This window comes from Ascaphus truei, chromosome 2 (assembly GCF_040206685.1).
Source record: "Ascaphus truei isolate aAscTru1 chromosome 2, aAscTru1.hap1, whole genome shotgun sequence".
Classification (NCBI taxonomy): Eukaryota; Metazoa; Chordata; class Amphibia; order Anura; family Ascaphidae; genus Ascaphus; species Ascaphus truei.
In genome coordinates, this window is record NC_134484.1 from 479179618 (window position 1) to 479185817 (window position 6200).

Sequence of the window (6200 nt, forward strand, 5' to 3'; positions counted from 1 at the left end):
GTATTAATGTAGTTTTTGCATTGTTATGTTGCAGGTTGTCTGTTTGAAGCAAGACCCAGCAAATTTAGAGCCAAGTGGGGACCATTGGATCCACCAGAGGGAGATTGTAGTCCTTTGTAATTTTGGGGTTACATGTCTTTCTCCTCCTGTGCAATAATCCTTGTTAAAGGGCAGGTTTGCCAGGAGCAATCATGGGGTTTGCCCTCACCTCATGTGCTGTGTATTATTAGTGAAGGCTCTGTGTCCACTAACAGTGACACAGGGGTGGTGCCTACTAAAGCTATATAATGTGCAGTAGTTTCTGAATTTAGTGTGTGCGCCTCACCACCTGAGTGAGGTGAGTCTGTCCAGCAACCTGTCAGGGCTCTGGCAGTGTTTGTGGCCCTCCCTTCAGTGAGTGGTGTGGAAGACTATACCTCTTACTTCATTAGGGAGTTAGGGAAGAGTTAGACCTGCTTTAGGGGCCCTTGCCTGGGAGTGTACGGTCAGGGACTTCCTTTGGGTTGGCAACCTGAGGATGAGTGGCTAGACGACCAGCCACTATGATGGGCGGCTGCCCATGTCTGCTGTTAATAAAGGATGCCAAAGAGAGAGAACGCTTCTGTCCTGATTGTGGAGTCAGTTGGGAAGAAGGTGCACATATAGGTTCTCTTTCAGAGACTCCTCCCTGCTACGCTGGGGGTCTGGAAGAGATGGAGGCGCTGTACCATGAGTGAGTATAACTCAGCATTTCCTCATAAGCTAGTCCTGATGCCATTCCCCTTAATATCATCAAGCGGGAGACTCAGGAGTCCTGTAAGCCAGCAGGTGCACCACACTATAGCCATGTGTAACCAGAGTAGAATTTCCCCAGGGGGCCGATCTGCGATTGGGGGAGGAAACCCGTTACACATGTAAAAGAGGAAGTACCTTCCGAGCTGAAGCAGAAATAAGTAGCGAGGGGGAGGCGTGAGCACAGAAAGATTACAGCTAGCAGGGGCACAGAGGATATCACTAGACCTCACTACACACACGGGCACAGAGTATATCACCAGACGTCACTACACACTCGGGCACAGAGTATATCACCAGACGTCACTACACACACACACACACACAGGCACAGAGTATATCACCAGACACACGGCACTACACACACAGGCACAGAGTATATCACCAGACACACGGCACTACACACACGGGCACAGAGTATATCACCAGACGTCACTACACACACGGCACAGAGTATATCACCAGACGTCACTGCACACACGGGCACAGAGTATATCACCAGACGGCACTACACACACGGGCACAGAGTATATCACCAGACGTCACTGCACACACGGCACAGTGTTACGCCGGTGCTGCCCGCAGACCAGACCCGTCCCCTGAGCTGAAGGGGGAAGTGGTAATACATGCACCCGCAGCAAAGGGAGCATGTCCGGAATGTGGTATAAAGCATTGCCAGGCCAGGTGTAGTAATGTAGACAATACTTGCCGGTACCGGTTGTAGAGATAGAGTGAAGAATGCCTTGCCGAGGTCAAGGAGTGGAGAGCGGAAATAGGTTGTAGTCCAAGCCGGGTTTGAGGGGTATCAGAGTGAGCGTTGTCCAAGGAGTGCCGAGATCCAGAGCCAGAGGGGGTAGTCGTACGATCCGTGTCAGAACCTGTGAAAACACTAAGAGATTCTTGAAGTACTTCCATGCAGAGACTATGTCGAGCAAAGACTGAGAGCAGAGAGGAGCTAGATAAAGCAGGAAGGTCCAATTAGGAACGGAGGCGGGACAGGAAGAGCTACAGGGAGACACTGCAGATTGGTGCAGGCATAACAGGCCAGGTGAGACTTGTTGGTAACCTGAGTATGCCCGTGCGGCTTGCTGGGGCGGAGCCTGAGGTCCGGGGGACGGGAAGAAGAGTGTGCAGACTGAGCGCGCTCTGTAACGCGTGTACGCGTGTGGACCGAGCCAGTGGATGGTGCAAGTGTGCGCGTGGGAGCGCCCGGCGCTGAGCAGAGAAATCGCCGAGGTAAGTGAGTGCTGTGTGGGGAACGCGGAGAACGCTGATTCCTGACAGTACCCCCTCTTCAGGAACGGCCTCAGGATGGTCCATGAACGGTTTGTCTGGAAACTTTTTCCTGAAGGACTTAAGAAGGGCCGGGGCATGAATGTCCTTTAAAGGTACCCAGGATCTCTCTTCAGGGCCAAAGCCCTTCCACTGCACCAAGAACTGGAGCTGGCCCCTGGATAGGCGAGAGTCCAAAAGAGAGTGAACTTCGTATTCCTTGTTATTTTGGACAGTAATGGGGTCTGGTTTATGAGTCTGATCCGGAAAGAAGTGACTGGAGATAAATGGTTTTAAGAGGGACACATGAAAGACATTGGGAATCTTCATACTGTGGGGTAGTTGGTGCCGGAATGCTACAGGATTGATTTGTTCACTAATAGGGAAGGGACCCAGGAACTTAGGTGCCAATTTTGGAGATGGTACCTTGAGGCGGATATTCTTAGAGGAAAGCCATACCAAATCCCCTGGCTTGTAACTGAGCGCCGAACGACGACGACGATCGGCCTGTAGTTTCGATCTGCGGGAGGAGTCGAGAAGGGTTGACTGAATCCTAGACCATGCGGTTTGGAGGGCAGAAATGCGTTCATCTACGGCTGGAACTCCAGAAGGGATGTTGGAGATGGGTAGGCAGGGTGGGTGGAACCCATAATTTATAAAGAAGGGCGACTCCCGGGTGGCTTCGTTTTTTGCAGAATTGACAGCGTACTCTGCCCAAGGAAGGAGTTGAGCCCAATCATCCTGGGAATCGGATATGAAACATCTCAGGATTGATTCTCTCTGTTTGTCCATTGGACTGTGGATGATAGGCGGAAGAGAAAGAAGAAGAGATGCCCAATCTCTTGGTGAAAGTTCTCCAAAATTTGGATACAAAACAATGGACGAAGGAATCCCATGAATCCGGAAAATCTACTCCGTAAAGATATTAGCAAGGATGGGGGATGTGGGTAATCCCTTAAGTGGAATAAAATGGGACATCTTTGAGAACCTGTCCACGACCACCAAGATAGTGTTCATTCCTCTGGACCTGGGCAACTCCACAATGAAGTCCATCGAAATGTGGCACCAGGGGCGGTCGGGAACTGGAAGGGGTAACAGAAAACCCTGAGGCTTTTGACGGAGAGTCTTGCTTTGAGCGCACGTGGGGCATGCGCGGGTAAACTCCAGAATATCTTGAGACATCCTTGGCCACCAGAAATTCCGACGAATGAGATCAGTAGTCTTCTTAAAACCTGGATGACCTGCAGATTTAGAGGAGTGACCCCAAGACAGGACCTCTGGAACAAATTTGGATGGTACAAAGAGTTTGTTGTCGGGAACGACCAAGTCCTTGGGAATGCGTCTCTGGGAGTGCAAAATCTTGTCAAGATTCTTGAAAGTAGACGTGGAAGTAGATGTGGAAGGATAGTCTCCAAAGATTCCTCTGGCCTCTCTTGAGAAGAATGTATTCGGGAGAGTGCGTCTGCCTTTACGTTCTTGGTCCCGGGGATATAGGAAAGGTGAAAATCGAATCGAGAAAAAAAAAAAGAGCCCAACGAGCCTGTCGTGGACCAAGGCGTCGAGCGTTCTCTATGTAAAGAAGGTTCTTGTGGTCCGTGAGAATAGTAAACGGCTCTTTCGACCCCTCCAGCAGGTGTCTCCACTCTTGAAGAGCCATCTTCACGGCCAGAAGTTCCCTGTTACCCACGTCATAGTTCCTCTCGGCAGACGAGAATTTCTTGGAAAAATATGCACAGGGATGTAACTTATCTTGGGGCGTGGGTCTCTGGAAAAGAACGGCACCAGCACCGCAATCAGAAGCGTCGACCTCCAGGACGAAGGGAAGTTCGATGTTGGGATGACGGAGAATAGGTGCGGATATAAAGGCTTCCTTGAGTGTCTCGAAGGCGGAGATGGCCTCGGATGACCAAGCAGAAGGATCAGCTCCTTTTTTGGTGAGCGCAGTGAGGGGTGCCACAATGGTGGAAAAACTCCGTATAAACTTACGATAGTAATTAGCGAACCCTAAAAAACGTTGTATGGCCTTGAGAGAGTTGGGTCTTGGCCATTCAGTGACTGCTTGAAGTTTACCGGAGTCCATCATAAACCCCTCATCGGAAATGATATACCCCAGGAACGGATTAGAGGTCTGATGAAAGGTGCACTTCTCCAGTTTGGCGTACAAATGGTGTTCACGGAGACGGGAAAGTACGTAGGAGGTGTGGCGTATATGGCCTGGGTTGTGAGGCGAGCTCGTCCTTCACGGAATCTGTTAAGCCTCGCCAGAAGACTGAGACCAAAGCCTCCTGGTCCCATCGTGTCTTAGCTGCTATGGTCCTGAACTCCAAGGCGTACTGGGCCACGGAACGACGTCCCTGAAAAAGCTCAAGCAAAGAGTCAGAGGCAGTTTCTTGGCGTGCGGGGGTATCAAAGACCTGTCGAAAGTCTCGTCTAAAGGCCGCGTAATCGCGGGTGATATCGGGACGTAGTTCCCAAATTGGGTAGGCCCATGCCAGCGCTTTTCCTGTAAGTAGGCTGTACACATACGCCACCTTCTTGCGACCAGTGGAATACTGCTGCGGAGCCATCTCAAACTGGATCTCGCATTGATTGAGGAAACCGCGGCAGGCGTGCAGATCCCCCACATACGGTTTAGGTGCCGGGATCTTCGGGCCCGAGGTCGCGGCGGATACTGGTTCTGGCGACAGTGGCGGTGCGGCCACAGGTGGGGCCTGAAATGAAATGTCCTGTCCCTGTTGAGTGAGAAGCGCCATTTGGTCCGTTAGGGCCTCTACTTGTTAATACATGGCCGTCATCATGGAGGCCATGTCAGTCTGATCTGCGTCTTGTGGGCTCGACATAATGTTACGCCGGTGCTGCCCGCAGACCAGACCCGTCCCCTGGGAGAACAAACTGTCTTGCGCTTCAGCTATGCAGCAAAAGCACCGCACGGTGTCAGTAACGTCATGTGGGCTGGGTATGAGGAAGCGAAGAATGACCCTAGAGTGACCGGAGTGTGTGGAGAGGTAATGAAGTAAAAACTCTTACCTTTGTCTCCACTCCGGTCTGGGTTCTGCTTGCCTCTATCCTCCCGCTCCCGCGTGCTGCCTTCAAGGAGTATGGATGTGTAGAGAAGATTCCGGCGCAACTGCGCATGACAAATCCACGAGGTCCCGGATGAAGTCAAAAAACTTTATTGGCACGTAACAACACCAGGGCTACACCAGCAGACCAGACCCGTCCCCTGAGCTGAAGGGGGAAGTGGTAATACATGCACCCGCAGCAAAGGGAGCGTGTCCGGAGTGTGGTATAAAGCGTTGCCAGGCCAGGTGTAGTAATGTAGACAATACTTGCCGGTACCGGTTGTAGAGATAGAGTGAAGAATGCCTTGCCGAGGTCAAGGAGTGGAGAGTGGAGATAGGTTGTAGTCCAAGCCGGGTTCGAGGGGTATCAGAGTGAGCGTTGTCCAAGGAGTGCCGAGATCGAGAGCCAGAGGGGGTAGTCGTACGAGCCGTGTCAGAACCTGTGAAAACACTAAGAGAATCCTGAAGTACTTCCATGCAGAGACTATGTCGAGCAAAGACTGAGAGCAGAGAGGAGCTAGATACAGCAGGAAGGTTCAATTAGGAACGGAGGCGGGACAGGAAGAGCTACAGGGAGACACTGCAGATTGGTGCAGGCATAACAGGCCAGGTGAGACTTGTTGGTTACCTGAGTATGCCCGTGCGGCTTGCGGGGGCGGAGCTTGAGGTCCGGGGGACGGGAAAAAGAGTGTGCAGATTGAGCGCGCTCTGTAACGCGTGTACACGTGTGGACCGAGCCAGTGGATGGTGCAGGTGTGCGCGCGGGAGGGCGTAGGCGCGCCTGGCGCTGAGCAGAGGAATCGCCGAGGGAAGTGAGTGCTGTGTGAGGAGCGCGGAGAACGCCGATTCCTGACACACAGAGAGTATATCACCAGACGTCACTGCACAGACGGGCACAGAGTATATCACCAGACGGCACTACACACACGGGCACAGAGTAGATCACCAGATGTCACTACACACACGGCACAGAGTATATCACTAGACATACGGCACAGAGTATATTACCAGACGGCACTACACACACAGCACAGAGTATATCACCAGACCGCACTACACACACAGCACAGAGTATATCACCAGCGTCCCTACAAA

At 52.0% G+C, this 6200-nt stretch overlaps 1 protein-coding gene across 1 annotated transcript in view; it reads right to left on the reverse strand.

Moving 5' to 3' along the window:
• The window catches only part of LOC142488419 (uncharacterized), a 337058-nt gene that overhangs the window by 81785 nt on the left and 249073 nt on the right, over window positions 1-6200 (reverse strand). The gene's annotated exons all lie outside the window — the stretch shown is intronic.